Genomic DNA, 1,422 nt, shown 5'->3' with positions numbered 1-1,422 from the left:
GCTTGTGTTCAAATGGGACGTTGAGAAGATTGGGGATTTGCGAAGTGCAGTTAAAGGAAATGCGACCAGCTGCCTCTCATTTTGTTCGATGCTTAGAATATGGTTTTAGGTGGATCGTGCATTTTATGTACTTTGGGTAACTGATGACAAGGAATAGTCTTCTCTGATTTGGTTTATAGGGTTTGTTGATTAGCATATACGCGCCATTTTGCTTTCTCGGTGAGTTGTTGATGGGGAGTTTTCAGAAACTACCATATTACTGTCACACGACCATCATCACCATATGGTAATATTAGATAGCATTTGTATGTCGCAAATTCCCGCTCAGCAGCAAGCTCTAGATCTATGCACTTTACAATTTCATATTATTATTACCCCCGCAGACCTGATAGTGATAGCATTCTGAAACAATCTCACATTCCTGAGAAGCATACAGTGCAAGCTGCTATTTTGCAGGAGTTAAAACACTAACGTACTGGCAAAATCTTTCATTGCCTGTGGACATTGGCACCTGGGAAAAGTGGGGGAAAATTCCTGTAAAGTGCTTTTCCCAAGGACACAACGTCGAGCCAGAGGCCCAACCCCTAAAACTGCAACCTCACGATTACGAGTCCGATAACCTAACCACTAGACTATCGACGCCACATCACCATCATCATCATCATCATCATCATCATCATCATCATCATCATCATCATCATCATCATCAACAGCAGCAGCAGCAACAACAGCAGCAGCAGCGGTAGCAGCAGCAGCAGCAACAGCAGCGTCAGCCATAAACACAACATTTTTTACTCACTGTGTTCTTTTATCAAGTCCAGTATTTGGTCCCTAGTCAGAGGTTTGCCGTAAAGATCTTCTGGCAAAGGCTCGTACCTCTTGCCCACTGCAGAGTCGAATATTGTCGCCAGTGAGTCCGATAGCATGTAGCACAATGTACGTGATGTTTTGTAGCGTATTTAAGCTCAAATATGATGTTCTGTTCTTTTGTCTTTTGAGTGTAGAGTATACAAACAAAAGCTTGAGTGCAAAAGCGAACGTGTGTATGTAATCGTATATATGCATACTATAGGCATTCACTCAGTCCTTAAGACACAGTAGAAGATTTACACTGATAATGATTGCTTACAAGTATATCTTTTTAAGCGTGTCAGTGATTTTCAGAGTGTGCAAAGGGTCCTTTGTGCTTTGTGTGTGAAGGAGAAATGGATGAGAAACAGAAAAAAAGCGAAAAAGAAGTGTTTGCGAAAGTGTGGAGAGGGTTGGGGGATAAGAGAGGCGACAGAAGGCAAGAGAAAGAAGATCGGATTCGAATTTCTGAGAGAGAGAGTGAGAGAGAGACACAGAGAGAGAGAGAGAGAGAGAGAGAGAGAGAGAGAGAGAGAGAGACAGAGAGAGAGAGAGAGAGAGAGAGAGAGAGAG

The sequence above is a fragment of the Aplysia californica genome, unplaced genomic scaffold (assembly GCF_000002075.1).
Source record: "Aplysia californica isolate F4 #8 unplaced genomic scaffold, AplCal3.0 scaffold00479, whole genome shotgun sequence".
In the NCBI taxonomy this organism is placed as follows: domain Eukaryota; kingdom Metazoa; phylum Mollusca; class Gastropoda; order Aplysiida; family Aplysiidae; genus Aplysia; species Aplysia californica.
The sequence above is the reverse complement of the archived record's forward strand: the minus strand, read 5'-3'. Positions refer to the sequence as shown.